This window comes from Poecilia reticulata, chromosome 4 (assembly GCF_904066995.2).
Source record: "Poecilia reticulata chromosome 4, P_reticulata-male-v2, whole genome shotgun sequence".
In the NCBI taxonomy this organism is placed as follows: Eukaryota; Metazoa; Chordata; class Actinopteri; order Cyprinodontiformes; family Poeciliidae; genus Poecilia; species Poecilia reticulata.
This window is the reverse complement of record NC_088833.1, coordinates 17,033,651-17,056,339: the sequence shown is the minus strand read 5'-3', so window position 1 is coordinate 17,056,339 and position 22,689 is coordinate 17,033,651. Positions and strand designations below refer to the sequence as shown.

Genomic DNA, 22,689 nt, shown 5'->3' with positions numbered 1-22,689 from the left:
GAAACCAGCATTTAGTCCTAAACTCCTTCTATTTCCTACCGCAAGCACTTTCATATCCGTAAACGTAACCATTGCATATCAGTTTATTTCTCATGGTGGGTAAATATTTTGATGAATTGTGGAAATAATTATGAAAATGTAGGAATTCTTGGGTGTTTGGATTTTGGTTTTCTTGTTATTTTCCTTGTGGCTTATTTGTGTTCAACAAGTCTATCCGATTTCAGTTCATCACGGTGTAGTATCAGTTTATTTCTTTGTATGTAGCGTCTTAGCTTGCGCTTGTGTTTTTATTTGAATTGATTTTCTTCGAAAACCAAAATGCTTTTCCTATTTTGGTTTTAAAGTCCTTGGCACCAGAAGAGATAACCCCGTCTTCCCCGAGCCACGGCTGGACCACATTTCACCCTGATTAACTCATCCGGTTCTTTGTCTATCTCCAACCTGCCTCTGCATTTAAACTCTTCAGTTTTCTTTGATCCTCACTGGATCTGTCACCGTGTCCTATAGACTCTTTCTTTTGTTAAATTTCTCCATTTTCATCAGAGTTTTGCTTTGCATTTGGGTCTTTTAATGGAATGTAAAGTCATATATAAACCATTCTGAGCCTTGTATCACTTCATACTGTTATTCCATCATCAAAAAGATACCTGGAGTGTTGATCTGATTCTTTCATGCATGTTTGAAGAATCCTTGAAGCCCATTGGGTGTACCTAAACATTTGCTCATATAAAGTGTCCCTTATTTCCTCAAAGGTTCTCCTCTGAGCTGCTGTCTCCAGCCAAGCTTCTCCCTAAAGCAGTCAACTCCCCTACTCAGATCCTTCAGATCCTTCAGACTAGCCAGCAGCAATTAGCAAACACCTGGTAAAACTGTTCATCTGCTGAGCTCATTATACAAACAATGGGCTCAGTCTGGTAGGAATGGTTATACATGGCATAATGGTGGAGCATTGTTGTAATAAGGCATGGAGGGCAGAGAAAAAGAAGGGGTTTCTTAAAGAGACAGATGCCCAATTTCAAGGCGTCAAATTAATGTTAGCTCAAATTTCTGTTTGATGTATATATATTTTATGACAACTGAAGGTATCATGGCTACTTTATTGTGCTATAAAATCACTATGTACCTGCGAGATACACACTACTACTTCTGAACTACATACATACTAAAAAATATAAAAAATTATATAATTTCTTTCAAAAGCGGATTTTTAAACATTTCATTTCCATTGATTGTGCTTCTGTTTCCTGTTTTGGATCAGTTCACTCTTTGGATAAATGACAGATTATAAACCCCGATCAAACCGAAATGACTATGAGTGACCACATTCTGGTAGATCTTATTTATCTGACTCACAAAACCACATTTTCCTATTATGAGCAGTTTAAAGAAAACTACCTCAAATCATCACTTGTCAAAATGGGAACAAACTGATGCATAGCGGGTTTTTACCCGCAAATAAAAAGGCTTAAAAATGACACAAAACGATGAGATGAAATGATCCCCACCTCATGCCAAGTTGTTTTCTTTCACAAGAACACAGTTTGCTACAAATGTCATAAATCCAGTTACTTGGTCCTCCGTTTTGTGTAGTCCCAACACTGCATTGCCTTCTCAGCCTTTTTGTATTTGACAAAATGTGAGAAAGTTCAAGCTGAATACTGTTGCGAGACTATATAATGGCAACTTTCGTTGGGAGTTTGTTTTTCTGCTCATTGTTTCATTCTGCATAGTTTCTGCATCTTTTGCAGTGATGGATTGCCCCATAGCTCTGCAACAGCCTGCAAACATTTGAGATAATCATAAGGCAAATACAGAATCAATGCCTCTCAGCCTGCAGAAACCCAATCCTCCCCCTTGACTCACTAAAAGTACAGAAGCACCTGCAACGGAGAGGCACGGCGTCATTTTAAGGAGTAAGAGGAAGATGGAATAACTGTAGGGAAAGAAGAAGGAGGAGAAGAAGAAGAAGAAGAAGTGTCCATGTGGATGGTTGGATGTGCAACTGATAGACAAGGGAAAACGAAGAGACAGAGGAAAGAAAGATAAGGAGAAAGATAAAGACAAAGAGACACAACATTGCATTAGACACTAAGAGCCATTCCTTGCTCGCTAAAGGCTAATGCAATTGCCACACAATAAGAGCGTCTCAGTGGAGGCTGTAAAAAGAACTAGAGAGGGGAATGTAAGAGGAGAGTCAGGGAAGGAGGGAGGAGGGAGTGTTAGGTTAGGGAGGAGGGTAAGGGAGGACCGGCAGCTCTGCCTTCAGACTCTCATATGAATCTCCTGGGACAATGGGTGAAAGTCTCTCTGAGTCTGTACTGTAACTCTGGGCTGAGTGGCTCACTTGCTGCGTCTTCAGGGTGATTGATCAGGCTTGCAGGGAGGAGAGACGGAGGGAGACAAGTCCGGTAGCAGGCAGGCAGGCAGGCAGCTGGCTGGGTGTGTTAACTCCACATCTGACCTCCTCTCCTCTCCAAGCAGACTGTGGGAACTGGGGGGGACAGAGCTTTATCCTCCCTCCCTCCACGCCACCGCCACCACCACCACCACCTCCCCACCTCTCTCTGCTTCTTGCTGGGCCATTGAGCTCAGAGAACTGGCACTGGACAGACCAGGACATGACAAGACAAGACAGCTCTGGCAGTCGAGCCCTCTGAGGATTTCCACTGCAGAAGGAGTTCTGGAGCCGCCTCCGTCACTCAGACAGCCGGGCGGGTTTCTTGTCAGTTATTAGCCAGATTTTAGTTTGTCAGCCAGTAAATCAGTCACTGGGGTCTCTTCCACTCTGTGAATATCCTCATTTGAACTCTTATGTGACTCAGACGCCGTCCTGGACCACCAGAGGACCGCCAGAGGGTACGGTGAGTGGCAAACACTCCTCTCCGTCTCTCTCTCTCTCTCACACACACACACACACACACACACACTTTCCTCTCAGTATGGGTGCAGCATTCTTTTCACAAATTTTATTAGCTGACTTCTGCTGTGCCTCCTCTTGTTTTTTCCTTCGCGGCTGCTGACTTGTCACAAACACATGACAACAGATCCTATCAGAGCTTCAGCCTCAGACGTGCTGTGCAGTCGTCTCAGCCTGGCTTTGATCTTTGGATGATGAGAAACAGGAAGGCGTTGGATCTGCTTGTTCGACAAGAGGTCGTTGCCCTTTTTTTCTTTTTTCCTAGACCTTTTCAAGACCAAATCCTAACTACAGTACTTTTTATTAGATTGAAATCTCCCTGAACAGAGAAAGAGAGATATTTCACACACCTGCATGACTTGAAGCTGCTGTACCAGCACTTTCTCACACGAGTCTCATGACTGTGGGGGGTTTTGTGTAGTGCCATAATCTCTCTGCTGTTTGGAAAACGAGGTTGATAAACTCACCCTAAAGTCAAAAGTTTAGAACATTTCTGGACAAATAGTTCAAATAGTTGAGCATGTTCCAACCCTTTATCTGTGTCTGCTAGATCAGTGAGCCGTTCACATGTGTGAGGGAACTTGTTCCACCAGAACAAAGCTAATACACCAAGAATAAGTTGCGCAGACAGCATGAATAGATTCACATCAGCTGGGTATGAAGAATAAACGTGGATCGTGGGCAAATCTGCCAGATATGAAGAAATTTAGACGAGCCAGGTGAGCGACACTCCTTGGATTAATAAGAAATACCTGGTTCGGTTTCAGAAGTGAACAGAACCTACCGTAGTATGAATTAAATCTAAGATGGTGATTTATGCTGCAATTTAACACAAAATATAACGGTGCTGTGCCTTTAAGTTTGGGTTAAAATCAACATTTAATCTCAAAAAAGGGCCTATTTACATTTTAACAGATGCTAATGTGGGCGTTGGCTCGACAACAGTGAACAGATGTTTTCTATTAGAGTTCAATAGACAGACAGACAGACAGACAGATAGACAGATAGATAGATAGATAGATAGATAGATAGATAGATAGATAGATAGATAGATAGATAGATAGATAGATAGATAGATAGATAGATAGATAGATAGATAGATAGATAGATAGATAGATAGATAGATAGATAGATAGATAGATAGATAGATAGATAGATAGATAGATAGATAGATAGATAGATAGATAGATAGATAGATAGATAGATAGATAGATAGATAGATAGATAGATAGATAGATAGATAGATAGATAGATAGATAGATTTCATTTTGTTGGTCTGTCACATATTTTGTCCTCAAAACGTTTGTTATTCTAAAGTGACAAAAAGCAAAAAAGTTCAATAGGGAATGAATACTCTGGTCTTTGACTAGGCCGTTGGTGCTCTGGCTGTAGTTTGAGATCTTTATCCTCTTGGAAGGTGAACCTCAACTACAGTTTCATGTGTTTTGTAGTTTTGTTTCTTCATGGTGGTGGAGAATGTGCTTGTTTTCCGTGACGCATAAGCATTTCTGATGGAGGACAAAAAGTTCAGCTTTGGTCTCTTGAACATTGTTCACATGTTTTTTTGTGTCCCCAACATGGTGTGTGGCAAACAACAAACTGGACTTAAAGTTAATCACTTATGGCTTTTTCTGTTTTTCCATGAAGGCCATTTTATTTTATCACAGTAAATCAACTACAACAAATGCATTTTAATTTGTAGGAAATATTTGCAGCATTTTCCTTTCAGTAGGTAGGTAGGTGGGTTTCGCTTAGATCAAATGCCGAGTGTTAAAGTGGCTGGGACAGCGTGGTTTCCCTCGGCCCTTTTAGCCCGGCCTTGCGTCTACCGCAGAGAATTTCCGTCTGAACCGAGGCAATCACAGGCAGCACACATTCAAAACCATCTTAGCCAGCAACCAAATGAAGGAGCCTTTGATACAGGCCCCGACAGATGCATATTTTCTTTTTACGAGCAACGAAGTAGTAAACAGCTTGCCTTGTTGGCTCTGCTGCGGGATTCCAAAAGAAGGGTCGTTTATATACACATGCACGACATGTGAATGGAAGTAAGTATATGGGAAAAAAAAAGGGAATTATTAAAATTAAACACAAACAGAATCTGGGAAAGACAGAGCTCTTTGTGACCGAGTGACACCACCGGCTGGACGCTCGCAGTGTTTGCCAGTTTCTGATTTCATAATCGGGTTTGTTGTGCTATGCCTGGCTGCTGCAGACGCAGCAACAACAGCAGCAGCAGCAGCAGCAGCAGCAGCGGCGGTGGCGGTGGCGGTAAACTCCAATTGAAGCCATGTGTGGTGGAAAAACAGGCCCGAGTTTGTGGAGGGATCGCATGCTTGAAGTGGGAGGGAGCCTGCTGGTTACAGAGGTCACAAGCCGAACACGCCAACTCCTCTTGGCCCTTCTCACACGCCATGCTGACGGATGCATCTCAATAGTTCCTCCCAAGCCTCCTCCACTCCCTCTGCGCCTTAATGTGAAGTCATTTTAAAAGGTGAATCAGTGTCTCTCTCTCTCTCTCGGTTGTTTTTTTTTTTACCTATTCAACTTCTTCAGAGCATGCTTTTGTTTTCAAACGTGACGTTGAAAGCAGAGGAGGTGTGTTGGAAATTTAGGAAGGATTGGTTGAGTGCAGCAGGAGACACTTTATTATCTTTGGCTCCACTAATAGCAATGACACAGTGTTCCCTGGCATTCCCACGTTGTTGTGTCTGGGTTTATTTTCTCCACAGCTACGTCACCTGATCTCACATATTTGTCGCATCTTCGGGGTTTTACCCTCTTCGGAGCATTACTTTCTCTGTCTCGCTCCTCTCCCTTCTTCGGTTCCTCGCGGTTTCTCAATAACGGTCTTCCCCCTCAGAGTCCAAATGTTATCAGAGCGGCCGCAGCTATTAGCTAATAGCTACAAAAGCTAAAGCTATCAGATTCAGAGATAGCCAACGCCAGGCTTTAATGCAGCTGTGCCATTTCCCCTCATGCATTATAATCGATCATGTTCCTGTCATCGAGGACGGCTGGATCGTTTTGTCGTTTTTTTTTTTCCATTTTGTAATCCCTCTTTTAACCAGTGACTTGTTGCTTCTTTAAAGATCACATTCATGTGATTTAACACCGGGTGTTTCTTTTTTTGGCATAATGTTCTCCAATTCTTTTTTTTCTTTTTCTTTTCTTTTGCTCTCTTGTGTCTTATTCGGTGTCTTTTCTAAGAAAAGGTTGGTAATGATTGATTTTTTTTCATGAAATTACATCTCCGCTGAATTGCATTAACTATGTAAAGTGGATTATTGTTAATGGGACATGTGAAAAAGCACCCGCATTATGCTTGCTCCCATCATCAGTCACATGGGAGGGCTGGATTATCAAGAGTGAGTGATCTAATGAGCTAAATAATGAAGCCAAGCCCCAGCCAACACGGGTAATGACTTTTTAATGCTCGTGAGTTCTTTAGTTACCTACAGAGGTGCGATTGGTTCAGATAAGGCCTTTTGTGCTTGGTCAGTTGTGACCATCGTGTAGGAAATGCTTGTACACAATGCTGTCTCTGTAAGGGTTCAGCAACCAGCGGCTCCAGAGACACATGTGGCTCTTTGGGCTTCCTGCACTGGTCACCCAATTTTTTTTATTTAGGCATATAAAAGAATTTATCAGTCCTTTTTTTTTTTTTTTTTTTTTTTAACGTAATATCAACACAGATTATCCACAACAAAGTGATACTAATGGCTTGGTAGTAAGACATTTATTTATTTTCCATACATGAGGAAAAGGATTGAATTTGCTTTTTTATGCAGACTCTTTTTCTGTGTTATGTTTGTATCACTCTAAACTCTAAGAGTGAAATATTATTCCTTAATTATTATTATTTTAAAAGGACAGATTTTATTGCATGAGGTGTTTATAAAATGTGATGAGTCTTATGTCAACTTGTTGGTTTTGTGGCTTTGAACAATTTTTGCTCTGTAGTCACAAGAAAAAGAGTGAAAATGCTTTTCTGAACAGTAAAGATTGACGTCCACTGGTCTATTAGGAATCTTATAAAAGGACAATATTGTGTTAAGTGTTGGACTGAAAAGACAGACTGAGACTAATTTCTAAGCAGGAATTCAGTATGTTCGGCACGTGGTATTATTATGTTTTTTGTTGATGTAGAAAGTAAATTTGCCCACCCATATCCATGATTTTCCAAAAGTACAGCCAGAAACATTTTTCAATATAATGGGATTTTAAGGGATGGGCAAACACAAAATGACACGTAGCTTTGTATTGTTACACAGTCTTCCAAATTTTCAACAAATAAAATCTTAAAATGACTCAAAGATCAAATGAATTTCCCCTCCTAATCTTTTTGCACCACTTTTACAGACGCAAATGTTTTAAAGGACGTCTCCGCTAGCTTTGCTCATCAAAGTCTCAACAGAGTGCATCATGAGGACGCACGAAAAGAGAAAAGTGAACTTTTTGTGATAAAGTGAGCATGGGAATATGGAGGTGATTCCAGTTGCTGGTCGAGATAAGACAGCTGTGGCTGTTATGATAAAGGAAACATTACAGCTTTTATCTCACGTATAGTGAATCATTCTTTAAACCTGGAGCTTATTATAGGCATATTCAAAGTTTCCCATTAGCCTCAAAGATCTTCACCCTTTGTAAAATTAGAGTTAAGTTTTATTAAGATTAAAAATGGCTGGTGCTGATCTCCAGCAGTCATTGGGTCGAGAGGTGAGGCGCAGTCTGTCACATGGCAGCACAGTGACACAGAGGAGTAAAAATTTTTAGAGCTCAACTGCTTTTGGACCATGGGAGGAAGTCGCAGTACCCAGAGAGAACCCACTGAAGCACAGGGAGAACATTCAAACTCCATTCAGAAAGACCAAAGGTCAGGGTTCAAACCCAGGACCTTCTCGCTGCAACACAACAGTATTAACAGCTGTACCACCGTGCTGCCAGGATAAAAAAACATTTTTTTGTAATAAATGACTTTGTGGTAAAGTCTTATTTAAGATCTGTAAAGTAAAGTCATTTTACCTAAGACAGGGTGTCATGTCTCATTCAAACGTCTTGTGACAAATTATGAAACTGACTTGAAATCCCAACCGATGGACGCAGACAGAGGTGTGGTATTGTTACACAAGCAGCAGCAGAGAAAATTTGTGTTTTCTTTTAAGTAAAAGAAATGACTTTTACTTGGCTGAGGAAAGAACTGTAAATAATCAAGCTGAAAGTTGATCTCCACCTATTGTTCCTGTTAACACGATATACAAGCTCAACTACATGCTACAGGAACTTAGAAAAGCAGCCGCTGAAACTCAGGAGTTGTTATGGTTAGCTACGAGATGTAATACCATGTTAGATAATTATTGTTACTTTGTGATTTCAGTTGTTCAGTGGTGAATACTGATGTTGCTCAGCTCAAGGCTTTGATATAAATGATTTATAGCCACCCTGATTAAAGTTCCTTCTGCAGTGAGTCATCTGCTGGCCGGGTTTGAAGAGTCTTAGCTACTGCAGACAATATATACATCTAATAAAAGTTTTAGCTCTGCATCTCCTCAGAACTCTGGAAGAACGTGATCTTTTTGCATACCTACTTAAAACATTCATTTTTTAATTACTATCATTTTAAAATACATCAAAGTTTAGATTTGAGCAGTACTTTAATGTTAACCTTATTTACATTTAAGCATAAGGCTGCCAATAACCTTTAATTTTTGCACCTACAGTTTATATTCACATTCAGTTTTGCTTTTATACTTTTCTTCAATATTAGTTTTAGTTTAATAATTACTGAATATATTAAACGGAATGAAAATGTCTCATTTTGATTTGTCACTGTCTGTTCAATTCTAACGCTAAACCTTGGAGAGTATTTTTTTGTCCAGCCTTTTTAAAAAAAATCACATTTCAAGATGGCTTAAATGTTTTGCTTTTGATATGTATGTGGGTAGGTTTAGATGAGTATTTATTTTCTAATTTATAAAGATTATCACACGTGTCTTTCTTGAATCACATGCTCTTTTGCTTGAAGAGTGGCTATTAGAAACAGACTTGTTGTTATTAATTAATAGTTTCTAAATTGTTGTGTACTTTCTGTGTATTCTGGGCAAAACAGGCACAAATTAAGGGAGAATAAGGTACGAAAATCAGAACACAGGCACAGATACACACAGACGTTTCTCAAAATTAATTAAGGAAAGCATCTACAGCCAGATGTCTCTGTCTCAGAGTCATTAAAAAGTCCTTTGAAAATGTTCAGAAAGAGTATGTCCTGAATTTTTAGGTCAATTTGCAAATAATTAAAGGCATGAAATACAAACGCCCCAGTTACATTCATTACTGGGGCTACCAACAATTACGGTATTCTGTTGCAAGCTATAATTTTTTTGTGTTAGATTTTTTTTTTCTGAACTGAATAACTGCAGCAAATTAATGGTTGGATTTTTCTAAAATTTTGCTTCTGCATTGACAAATTACTTTATTTTACTGTAGACAGCAAATTAGAAACTATATTATCTCCAATTTTAAATGTTTTTTGATTTATATACAGCTGGTAAACAAAAATTATTTTGTTTACTGGTTGGGTTTGCAAATTTCCTAAGCTTGTGGTATCCATTGTTCAAATAATTTTGTTTTCAAGTAACTCAAAATATGGCGCTGAACAATTAATTAAAAAAAAGTTTAATGTTCTAAACTACAAGCTGTCAAGCTTAAATGCACAAAACAGTTAGCAACTCTAATGCTAAAAAATGCATCAGCCAGGTGTATTCATGCCAGCGATTGGCTAAAAACGTTTTTCAGATATTCTCTTGTTTAACCGTCTCCCTGCAAACACTTTCCTTGCGCTCTGTCTTGAGAAAGGTGACAAATCACAGTTGCACCGAAGTGAGAAATGCAGCACGACATCAGCATGGCACAGCTAGATTCAGATGTGAATGCTGCACCCGCAGTCACCACCACATTTATCTCGACATCTCCTATGTAAACATTGCAGACTGCAGAGCTGGGCTACATGAGAAAGTGCTTTTCAGTAAACGGTTTGAGGTTTTTGTCATCCTCTGAGGGAAGAAACGCAGCGAGAGAAAGAGTTTAAAAAGTGAGACAGACACATGAAGATGTTTAGGTCCTTGACGGTATTTATTGCATTTTTCAGTTTGCTACGCCGCCTTAACTCGCTTTTGTCGACTGATTTTCCCAACAAGCTGCCTGCGTGAATGGGGTCAGTTTGTTTGGCTGAGTGTGCAAACCGTGTGCTTTTCTAAATTTGATGACTTGCTTACATCTTCAGCCTTTAATGCAATAATAAGTTCCTTCAGGCTATAAATCTGGTTCACTGGACACACACAGACATAACGTATTAAATCTGGTATTTCACAAACCAACGAAAGTGATGAGTAACTCCTGTAGTGGGTTCTGGATTAGGAATGAATATGTCTAAAAATAACAGCATACATCTATACATTTCTACATGCTTTTTTTAATATGTATTTTTTATTAACAAGGCCTTTGAATCACTTAAATCTTTGCCACGTTACTCTCGATTTCATTCCAGATGTGACCAATCGTTCATTTTAGTCTGACAGCAGCCTCGCCAGTCACTCGTTTCCCATTTCGACTTTCACGCCCATCAAACAAACATGGACTCACCGCGGCGTTAGCGGGCAGCGGCCACTCCCTTCATTCACACATCTTCAGCGTTTTCTCTCTGTTTTCCTTTTTGTCAGACAAACACGCCGCAAGTTGTGCATGCAAATGAAGCGCACGCACGCAGGCATTCCCTCTCTCTGCCTTTGCTGTTCACTGATGCACAACTTTGTGTTCCAGATCCCACAATCTACACAAACATTTTTATTCATGATTCCTGTGCAGGGAGTGGCTGACTGTTAACACACTGCTTGACAGCACAGGCATATTTCTCTGTCTGGAAGACGTCTGCATGCCTTTTTTTAAGGTTGTACAACATGTACCGAGGCTCTGCACATGAATACCAAGGCTTTATGGAGAAAAATTAGAAATATAAATCTTTATTCAGAGAGGATAGCTAAGGTTTTTCATTTTTAAAGGCTGTGATTTTGATTGTTTTCTAATGTAATATGTTTCTGTATACATAAATCAATTAAAGCTTAAGTAAAACAGACTGTCTCTCCTGCAACAGAAGAAAACATTAGACTTTTCTTCTTAGTTATTGTATTTACTTTTGGAAAACACGTGAATGAAATTTTAAAACCTTCCAGACTTTTCCAAGCGGCATCTTCACCCTGTTGTTAGGAAACTCTGCCAGCCCAGATGGTTTAAAGTCCGGAATGAAAGAGAAGAGATGATGCACAAAAAGTGATCAAGGAAAAACCGCAGAGACTCGGCCCTAACCTCATCCTCCTCCTCACCGCTCAACAATCCTGTCATTATTCCTTCTCCACCCGGGTGGGCCGGAAAATTTCTCTGCAAAGCAGCACAAACAAAAACAAGCAAGCAAAAAAAACAACAACAAAAGATGGAATAGCTGTACACCACGACATTTACAACTCTGCAAGGAGAGAGTTGAGAAAACGGCAGAAGTGTTTTTTTTCTTTTCTGTGTCCTCATCAAGCAACTTTAAGCCTTAAACATTGGAAAAACAAACCAACATCTTTCTGTCTAAACTGAAACCGGGGCTGCACAGACACCCACTGGCAGCGCACCGCTAGAGTTTCCTGGTTTGCGTTAAAACAATCGAGCAGGTAGCTGGCTCTGCATGTTTCAGCTAGACTCCACATCTGCTGCTTCCTGCTGATCACTGCAACAAAAAACCCGCAGAATTTTTTTTTTATTATTTTTTTTATCTTATCTCACAAATGCAATTTTTCTGTTACACACATTATGTTGCGTCATCTTCCAATGCAGGGCTTGGATGAGTGCTCTTAAGTGCATCATATATTATCATCAAAACACTGCAAGGTCTGATATGAAGGTTTTGTTTCACAGAGAGAGAAATAATGGATCTAAAACCTTCTCTCTCTCTCTCCCTCTCTCTCTCTCTCTCTTTATCTCTCTCTCTTTCTTTTTCTTTTCCTCCAGGTCACAGGTGTTCCACAGCTGCTGTGAAAAAGAAGCATCTGGAGTCCAAAAACAATGTAACAGTGCGGAGGGCGGTAAAGGGCAGAGAGGTGGAGACCGGGCCCCTGGTCTCGCTGTTTTAGGGGAGGGTTCCTGGCACCGTGATTTGATGCACAAAGAGAAACAAAAATCACATTGCCAGGGATTTCCACTCCTTCACAGCTCAGCAGGACGTCTGTCCCGACCTCACATTTCCACCCAGGGACTCATTTTGAGGCCCGATTCTGGAGCAATGGAGGAATTAAACCAAAACGCTATCAACCCATCTCTGCAGACCTCTAAAAGATTAAGTTGTGTCTGTGTGTATTTAAGGCTGCAGCTGTTTGAAATTTAAACTATCCTCACCACTCTGTGCTCTAATGTGCCAGGAAATGGATGTAAATGCAAGCCAGAGCCACACAGGAGAAGGTTTATATTTCAAATGTTGGATTTTAGGGTTTATAAACAAGAAATTTATTTGGAGAGCTAAGATAAAAGTGGAGATCCCTCCACTGCGCCCTCTGAACACTCTGCAGAATCTGAAACCACTGACTTCACTGCCGACGTCTCACGTAAAGGTCTACATAAATCTCAGCCAGCCGCCCACTTGCTAAAGGCACAGAGCTTAGCTAATTGGTGAGCATTGATCCCTGCAATGTGTTGTTCACAGTGGCTAAGTTCAGTGCCCGAGGTGAAATAGTTGATTCAACGTGGAGGATTTGTTCCGGTGGATGGACTGAACTTGATGATCTCGGATAAGCTGAAAGAAGAAGAGAAGGAGGAGTGAGAGGTCAGGAGGAGATGAAATGACGTGTACGGAGGATAAGGTCACGATTATGGCCTGACGTGTGATTTTTGAGCTTGTTGTGCATGAAAGAAACTTATGTCATTAGATCAGATTATTCTCATAAACCGACCCAAAAATCTGACCATGTGACCCATGTACAATAATTTAAAATGCTATAGGAACTTTACGCAATTGGAAAAAAATTTGAAGCAACCTCATGACGTCTCTTCTGATTTTATGCCTGCATTAACAGCATTCAAACCTGGCAAAAAAAAAAAAAAAAATCTTAAATATATATCTTCATAAATTGAATAGAGTGTCCTTACTAATTGAGAGCTTAAACGTTTATTGTGACTGGATAAGTCACTGCTTCTTCCTGCTCCTCTTCAAACATATTTTGTTTTTGATTTTACAAATTGTTTATTTATTTGTTGCTTTTTTTTTTTGCCTGCATTTGTTTTACTGACGTTTTTAAGGAGGGAAGGAAGGAAATACCAATCCACTTCAAGAAAGAGACAAGTTGTAATTGTATTTAAGGCAGTTTTACTTTTCAATTTATAAAAAAAATTATCACATTTTTATTAGCCTGTGGTGTGTTCATGGTGCTCTTTTATCCATTTGCTAGATTCAACACTTTTCCTGTTATGATGGAAATCACAGCATTCACTCTGACCACAAAAGTTTGAATTACAGTTTCCAGCGTTTCCTAATATTCTTGCCCACTCTGCTGACTAACACAACCCCAATCCGTACATTGTGACCGAGTGGATCTGAGAGTTGAGTTTGCTGGTGACTTGATGACTTTCAGAGTCTGTTTGGGGTATTTTGGAGGCGACACACGAGCACTTGTGTTTTCTGACTCATGGTAACATTCATCTTTAGTCTGAAATGGAGCCATTTTACAGTGATGCCATTAATCTTTATCTGTGAGAATGCCACAGTATGTGTACCTCAGCATTAAACTCATTTTTTATAGGGTTGGTGCAACCTATTGCAAAGGAGTGAAACAAAAAGATTCTTAAATATAACTTGAAGTTTGTCGTAGTCCTTCCTGTGCAGCTCTGTTTTAGAATGAAAACTAGTAATACATGTAAATATTAGTGATATTAACACTCCCAGCATGATAAACTCAGAGTACATAGCATTCTGTATCCTTCCTTTGTGACTATATTACTTTTAAATTTTTTTCATTAACATAAATAGTTTTTTTAATCCCATTTTGAGTTGCACAATGTAAAGATTTCACATAGTCTAGTTGAAGTTAGAGATATTGTCGTACGCATAAGATGTGTAAGCTTGAAATATTTTTCCTTGAACATCAGTCAGTGACTTATTTCAATAGATATTTTCTCAGCTTTTAAAAACATTGCTGTAAAACAAGATAAGATGCGGGGGGGAAAAACGACAGTGACTTGAAGCAAGAAATGACCCGGTTATGATGCTGGAAATTGTTTTAGATGATTGTTGCTGGAGACTCTGACTTCAAATACCATTTGTTGTTAGGATAATGTCTGGGATTTAATATTTGTGGCAACACCAGTGAGCTGTGAAAATACAATTTGTGTGGACAGTTTATGAAAAGCGTGACTTATATTTGTGTGCATAGCGTGCAAAATGTAGACTAAGCACATTTAACTGAGCTAAGAAATGTGGGGTTTGTCTCAGCACTTCTGGTCTTTCTGTTTCATTGAGCATGCTTTGCAAACTTTGTCCAGACAGCAGCCAAAACACTAGTTATTACGTCTTAGAGCGTTCAAAGCAAATACTAAGTTCATGAAGCATGAGAATATTTTTTTTCTAAACCAAAGTTTTGTTTGCGCACAATTAACTAAAAGTGTTTCTAAATATTCTGCAGACTAAATTAAAAACAAATCAAATAATTTGTTGCTTTTGTGCAAAGCTTTAGGAACAGCATTGTGTTATTTCACTGTATTTTAAAACTGTTTGGTATTCAAGCATAGACGTGGGATTGCTTTTAGCAAACTATAAAACTATGTATAAGACAAAAAAAACAGATAGGGAGTATCAGGTATTGAGGAAGCAGAGAATAGCTAATGCTTTATGATTGTTGTTATTTTTCATGCTGCATACAAGAAGCAACCTTTCTTTAAATTGTGGTGTTCCTCAGGGATAGTGTTTATTTACCTTATATGTGCTTCCGAGGAAAAATGCAACATTTTATTACAATGTTCACACAGATTTATTCTCTCTCAGATTCTGAGAATCACGCAGAATAAATATACATTTTAAACAGCAATAATGTTATGATGCTGGATGTTTTTATAATTTTCTAAGGTTAAATGCTGGCCTGCTTGAGATGGTCATTTGTGACCCTCAAAATATCTCTGAAATATAAAATTTCTTGAACAACTGTTCCTTACAACTCAAATATTTGAAATAATTAATTCATTGTCACCAATAATGATAAAAAGAACAGTTATAGGGGTTTTATGACTGTAAGATCTGATTTGTCTCTTTGCTTCCTTCTTTCACCTAAAACCAGGTAAAAGATGGGAGAAGTTTTGAATGGTTTGCCACTTGAATATTTCTTAAGTGATCTTTCAATGTCTATTTGTTTCAGATTTGCTTACTAAGCTTTAAAAAAAACACTTAAAATGCATTTATTTTCAATTACTTTTGATTAGTTTTGCATCTCGTTAGCATTGTATGATCACCATTTCTTTACCGTTTCCAAGTATTCTCTTTTGTTTTCCTTTAAATCCTGTTGTCTGTTTCAGGGGGTTCATTGTGCATCGCCTTTTGTGATGGACCCTGTTGTTCTAAATGTGCTTTATAAATAAGTTTGACCTGACTTCTGCAGAATTTCGTACGCTGAGGTTTGCCCTGTGAAAGAGTGCCGGGCTGTGCCCTCCTGTGCCTACTGAACTGGTATCAGTGTTTTACCTGAAAACTGGCTCAGTTCAGCAGGAACAGGAGTGGAGCTCACTAACTTGGAGGACACGTCCTGCATGCAGCAAGTAAACCCAACCCAAGCTCAGTGTTTCAGTTGGGTTAAGGTGGCCGCACCCTTCCCCGAACAGACTGAAGGCTCGCTTTGAGTCAGCCATGAAAATCACAGTCAAGCTCTTGAACTTGTCAATTAGCAGCCCTGCACCTTCTGAACTAAACACGAATGAGTCATATTTAGCTTTCTTTACTTACAAGTCTGTCCTTGTTTTTTTGTGTTGTTTTTTTTGTCACAAACCCACACAGCTGATCTTAAAGGCTGATCTTGTTGTTTTGCGCAGCTTTCATCTTTATTTCCCACTCTTTCCACTGAGACTGTGGCGTAATCCCAGTGAAATGTCTGCTATGTTATGCCTGGGTAATCAATGTCACCCAGCAGTTCCCATTTGCACTGATGGGGAATGTGTGCAAAGCTGATTCCTGCCGACTCTTCAGATTCCCGTGGTCACTAAAGGAAGCGAGCTTCGTGGTACATTTTATGCCCAGAGGAAAATGGAAGCTCGTCATTAAGCTTGATGAATCTTCTCTAATTCAGTGGCTTTGCTGTTCATGACAGGGACTGTAAAAGTTTTTTTTTTTTTTATGTTGCGCTTAATTTCACAGGACAATTGTTCAGCTGAAAGGAGATCATCAGGTAAAAAAAGGACAGCGGGAGGTGATGGTGACAAGGTGGTACGACTGACAAGTTAGCTGTGATTTATGTAAGTGTTCAGTCTAACAAAATGCTTTAGACGATGGTGCATAACGTCCATTATTCTAAATGTCAGGACTCTTTCAACAGTGTTCAACAATTTGATGCATGATTTAGTCTAAGGTCTAGCCATGTTTTCATTCCAGGTCTAGTCCAGTAAGAATTTAAAGTGATAAAGTTTGAATAAGTCTGAGAAATGTTTTTCTTAAATCTTTAAAATTCTGTATCAAAAACAGAACTTATCTTCACAAAATAAAAATAAAAAACAGTTTCTATTCTTCCATTATTACATTTCTGGAATAATCTGTATTTACACTATAGTGCTGGCAAAATATTGAACAGCAGTGTTTGTGCACTTTCTATGCGTTTGAGATGAATATTTTGACCAATTTCTCACCTGTTTTGTAAATGTTTTAAGCTTCTGAAAGCTTTGTTGCGTGCGTCAAACTTACTATTTGGTGAGAGTAACAATTTGATGCTAAGACGACAAATCTCCAGCTAGTTGTCCCTCCTTTCCTCTCCATGATCTAAATGTTGATTTATTTCCGCATTTTGTTTTCACCACAAGACTCACAGGACATTACAGTTCCTTCAGTTTCTGCTTTGTTGTCGCACTTAAATATTTCTGATCATGAGACTATTTTAATCGGATAAAAAGACAGCACTGATGAATAAAAAAAAAGTACAGTTGTCAAATGATAATTTGGTTTATTATGGGAAAAGGCAAAACAATTTGTGCAGAAGTTATTTCTGTGTGGAAAGGAATCTACTCTCATTAAATCTGTGATTATCCATTTGGGTTTTTGTTGGTTAAATTTCTCTTGTCACTCCCAGACCTTCATCCTAGCATGTTTGTTTTAGATTTCCCTACTAAAGCATAAAATAATCTGTGCAGAAAAATATCTATGATGACAGGATGAATGTTTACAGTTGATAGATTAGTACTCAACCCTATCCTGACCACATTTATTCAACATAAACTACTGTTTAAACATATTTTGATCACTTTTTTTGTACAGACTACAACTAATGTCCTTCTATGCTTATGAGGAAAAAAGCCACAACACAATGCATGCAGAATTAAGAAACAAACTTAACAAAACATAAATATTTAATAGGTGTGAAACAAAGCTAGTCAGGTCTTCTTAAAGAAAACTTTTGTTGAATCTCAAGTATTAAAACCTCACAGAAACCTAACCCTTCTGTTGTCCTCATTTTCTGTGTATAGGGAAAACACATACAAATCTCGGTCATTTTGACCCGAGGACAACAGGACATTCTTCCATTTTTAGCTAAAGATAATTGTTTTACTGGATCAGACAAGTTGGAAACCCTAACCCTACGCAAGATTATTGATGCATAGGGTTTTGTGTATCCTCATCTGCAAAGGATACTAAAACAAATACTTGTTTGACGGTACATGTAACTACTAACAGTGATTTGATGCAAAAGGAAACACAAAGCCAGTCGTCCAAAATATACTAAAACTAGAAAGTACATGAAAATTAAATAAACATTTTAAGCCATATATCTTACAACTTGATATTTCATAACAGAATTGAGAGATGGTGAAATGTTAAGTTGGTACTTATTCTCAAGACAGACAATGATCATTACTTTGAAACACCTTTCAAAGTAATGCTTCCACGCCATGATATAACATTATATTTCCGCTTATAATAGAATGAGGTAAAAAAAAAAAAAAGATGTAATTTTCCCTGCAAATCTGGGGAATTTAACTCAGCATCATCAGAATTGTGAGGTTCCACTTTATTTTTGACACATCTGTCACGTTTTTTAATGCATCGACGCTGAAAACAAAACTGCAATGGGGTACCAACGCCAAAGCCTCCAGCTCTCCTTTTAGTCTCCATAGTGATGTCAGTATCCCTTTCATCTTCGCGTCTCAAAGGCTGACCAGATTTCGTGATGTGGCCGCTTTATTGAGCCGGATCTGCTTTCCTTGCCCCCTCTTTGCCGTTCAATCAGCATCCATGCGGTTGTGGCCTGTGGCTCCGAGCTCGCTGCGTAATTTGGTTTAGAGCTGAGCGGGAACATCTGTTTCACAAAGCTGCAGCTCCTTCCACTCCTCGGGCCTCATGGAGCAAAGCGAGAACCTCAGAACCTGCCGGTCCAAAACCCTCTCAAGACCAATCTGAGCCCTGAGAGAAGAAGAGTGACAGCGCTTTGAAGTGTGGGGTGAAAATGTGCGAAGTTGGGGCAGGGTTTATTTCTCAGCTGGCGCCGGTAATGAAAAATACTCCTTATTGGCTTCATATGGAGAGTTGTAGGTTTGAGACGTGTTCTAAACCCACACAAACAGCAGAGTTTTAATTTTTAGTTTTGAGAAACAGATACGTTTTACTTGTAATATATAAATATCACATTGATTCACAGCAACTGAGCGCTACAAAACCCGCATAGTCGCCACATTTGCACAATATTAGCTCCATTGTAATTGAATTTTAAAAATGAAATATTTTGAATATTTAGTGTAAAGCTCTATTTATCTCCACTCCAAGTGTGGTTGTGTCGTCTTTCTAAGCCCTAGATGATAATAAAGCTCTTGACTTGACAAAACGAATATTTAAATTTGATTTATAATATTTATTTCTTTAGTCAGTAGTTGATCATCCAGCTTCTCCTTCCCAACAAGTACAGTCATAGAAAACCATGACTAAATGTGCTCTCCATGAAGAAAGAAAGGATGCTATAAAACTTTGTGCCAATTTTTATGTTTTGCTTTACTGTGTGAGGACGGATAGGTTGCAAATCATTCAAGATTGGCTCGTTGACAGGCATTAAAAACTTGTTACATTCGGGAAACAACTTTGGTTGAGTTTAGGGAAAGGTGTGGTTTTCTGGCTCCCGGGTTTCAACTTCTGCAGTTTTTCCAAAATACAAAAGAAAATAAATAAACATGTTGGAATACGAGTCAAAAGAAAAGTTATTTGTCCTCTTGTTGAAATACTTCAGTTTTATAACCACCGACTGCTTGAAACCAGTGTGTTATTATGAGAACACGTAAGCCTGGGGCAGCTGCTGGGATGGCTGTGGATTCTTGTTTTTAACAGTCGCCTGGAGTGCTCCTCTTACAGAAAGCCCGTCTCATCGCTTTGGAAACTTTCTGCAACCGAACCCTAATAATCACCCTCAGAACATCTTTCACCACACAATTAGTTAAGTGGTCACAATTCTCAGTCCAGAGCACAACAAGAATGAGAGAGAGAGGATTAAGAAAAGAGGAGAGGGAAAAACTCTCACATATATTCCCAAGGTTGACAACAAAGTCGGAGCAGATGGCCAGCATCCAGGCCTCAGGAGAAAACTCGTGTTGTTATTGGTAATTGTATTTTACCGCAGAAATGTAAGCGCAAAGAAAAGGTAGTTTGAAAAAGTGTGGCGTCTTTTTTCATTGTTTTGACTGGAACATGTTATTTATTCATTAAAAACAAAACAAATGTTTAATAAGAGAATCTAAGTTGACAGTCTGGCTGCCTCGGTCGTTTTATATCTCATAACCTCTGGCGGTTCTCCCGTGTATCCGCTGTGTGCTATCTGAAATCTGATAAAGAGGAAACAGCTGTTCTCAGGGCTGCTGTAGATTTTGAAAGAGCTGCCTCCTCCACATGTGTTCGCACTGGCATCAGAAAAAAAAAATCTCCCAACAATGACCCTTTTTCTAAGTTGTATTGCAGCGGGGGGGGGAAACATAATCGAGTCAAGGTGAAAGGGCATTCTACACTTAATTATAAAAGAACTCAAGAATTTAGTTTTCCACAGTTGTTTGTGTTCCGCTTTGTTTTATTTATCCTATTTCCACTCTGCTTTATGTTTGCTGAATCTTCTTGTCTTTATGTACTACAGAGAAAAGGCATGATTTAAAACCATAACAGACAAGAAGACATCATCCTGAATAAAATTCAGAAATAATGGCGGATTCTTGACTGGAGGGGCATGAAGAAGGTTACATGCAATTTTTTCTTCTTCTTCTTCTTGTCCTGCATAAAACAGACAGATCTTGATTGACGTGGTGCAACTGTAACCATAACACTGAATATTTATCATTAACGTTTGAATGTGGAATGGGACGCTGAGAGCTAGCCAAATAACCAGGATGTGTTCTTGGGGGAGTTTTTTTTTCCTTTGAGTAGAAAGAAGAGCTTCCTGATGTTGCCAATGGATGAACTCATGCTCTGCGTGAATGAAAAATACCAGATACTGAACGACCGGCTCAGTGCACATCTGGCGGTTTCTGATCGGGTTCATCAGCTTGGTTGTGGGAATCCATCCTTTGCGTGTACGTGCCCAGGTCTCTGTCTGCTGGGGATGTCTAAATGAAGTCCAAAGTTTCAGATTGAATTACTTTTTATAAATCATCTGTACCATATCTGCCCTTATTCTTACTTGTATAGGAACGTATGCCACCTTACAAATATGCTATTCCAATTTTCCTAAGCTTTTGACAAAGCAAACATGACCTCCATCAAAACAAGGTTGCCACCAATTTCTTGGACACGTCCAAAAGCACAACAGCAGCTCTGACATGTCGCTTAAACTCTTGCTCAAATAACGTGCCACGTATTTACACAAAGTTCCTCCTTGGAGCTGCAGACTCCAGCTGAGTTTACACATCACTGAGCACTGAGCACCCCTAGTTATTAAGTTTAATGATCTTCAAAACAAAGCACTGAATTTATGAAGCAGAAGAACAAGTTTTCTGTAAAAAACTAGAACTGTATTGGACATGTTTACCCCTTCAGCGGGTAAAGGTGTCTGGCAGAAGCCATAGCTGGACACTACAGTAACTTCATACTGATTTGGACAAATCTTGTTGGACAATAAGATGCATTGCTGTCAAGATAAATAGATATTTGCTGGAAACATTTTAGTGAGTTAGTTAAATGCGACATTATTTATCGTCCTTGCAGCTGATTGGACCTTCCAGATAAACTGGCTGCCACCTCATGCAGTCTTTTATGAGGTGTGTCTTGCTCCACGTTGCAGGTGTGTGCAAGTGCAAAAGGAATGATAATCCTTCACTCGTTGAGATGCAACTCATCTGAGTCAAGGCATTCTTGTAATTTCTGTCGTTTATTACATTGTGGGAGGTTTTCTTTTTCTTTCTGTCAGCATGATGAGCTGCATGTCTTTAATCAAGTGTTGATGTCACTCACAGTTCACTTACCCTGAAGTTTATTCACACTGGTTAAACCACTCCTCTTGGTAATTTTCTGTTCCTATAGAATCAGGTCGCTTGACATGACAGTGTGCAAACCCAATCTCTAGAGCTGCATTATTAGATTCAACCACTTTGGAAACTTGACGTTCTTCCGACAAGGAGCTCAAGTGGTTTGTGATCAGTCTTTCCACGGTAATCAAGCAGCAGGGCACTGGAAACGCTTGTGTCAAAACAAAATACCATACAGTTTTTCTCCTCAATACAATTGATTTTACTGTCATTTTACATTTAGCCACTGACAATTCTTCTAGTCAGACCAGAACTTTGCATGCATGCAGATGAGGTTAGTCTGGGCCCAGATGAAGCTAACAGTGGAGCCGGACCATTTCAACCGGATCACGTTATCGGCTTTCTTGATGTATCTCCCTACATGAAGACATCTGTGGTAACAGCGATTAGTGTTCATAGCTACAGATGTATGATAAATATAACTCAAGTACGTGTGCATTGCATAAGGTCTTATTCGGTCACAGATGTTTAACTGGAAAGTTTAATGTCTTTATTTCCTGAATCTCATTTTCCTGCTGCCACCACTGTGCGCACACCTACTCATGTCAACTGGTAACTACTTGCCATTTGTGTGTTTATTTTGAAAAACATACAAAAATTGGAAAAACAAAAAGATTGAAATTGTGGGTGAGAAAAAAGTAGGATATAAAATCGAAAGCAATTAGTCATTTGGAAAAAATAAACCCCCACATATATTCCCATTTAAAAAAATACTGGAGGAAAATATGAGTCCAGGCAGCTCTACAAGCTTTGTACATAGAGATGCTGAATTATTTGCCTCTTGTTGATTTCAAATAAGTCCAAGCTCAATCAGATTTGATAGAGAGGGTCAGTAAACATCAATTTTTATGTCTTGCTCCAGATTTTCAATTAGATTAATGTGTGAACTTTGACTGAACAAGTCTGACCATGGATATTCTTTTTATCTTTTTTTTTTTTTGAACAGTGTATAGCTCTGTTAGCATCTTTAGGGTTGTTGTCTTGCTAACCTCAGGCTTAAAATCTGTTTC

The 22,689-nt window shown here is 39.1% G+C and overlaps 1 long non-coding RNA gene across 1 annotated transcript; it reads left to right on the top strand.

Moving 5' to 3' along the window:
• The first annotated feature begins 1,818 nt into the window (after positions 1–1,818).
• LOC103464104 (uncharacterized) lies at positions 1,819–20,133 on the top strand. Its single transcript, XR_533592.2, has 2 exons — positions 1,819–2,861; positions 11,966–20,133. It is a non-coding gene; the product is annotated as an uncharacterized LOC103464104 (long non-coding RNA).
• Positions 20,134–22,689: the final 2,556 nt, after the last annotated feature.